The sequence below is a fragment of the Solanum tuberosum genome, unplaced genomic scaffold (assembly GCF_000226075.1).
Source record: "Solanum tuberosum cultivar DM 1-3 516 R44 unplaced genomic scaffold, SolTub_3.0 scf00122, whole genome shotgun sequence".
NCBI classification, from domain to species: Eukaryota; Viridiplantae; Streptophyta; class Magnoliopsida; order Solanales; family Solanaceae; genus Solanum; species Solanum tuberosum.
Window position 1 is genome coordinate 1,051,390 of NW_006239050.1, and position 235 is coordinate 1,051,624.

Consider the following 235-nt stretch of genomic DNA (forward strand, 5'->3'; position numbering starts at 1 on the left):
GGTTTAGAGTTGGAAAAATGAAGGAGAAAAGTCGAGTTTTCGGGGAAAAAGGCTGGAGTGTCGCGCCAACCAGCGCCCCCCAAAAGGGACGACTCTGAAGTCCAGCCCTTGGGGCGGCGCGCCTAGCAAAGCGCCCAGCAGGACCCTCTGAAGTTTGAGGGCTGGCGCTCCGCGTACTCTCAGAGCGCCAAGGACGCTAAGTTTTCCCTTTCATTCCCTACTTTTTTCATACATG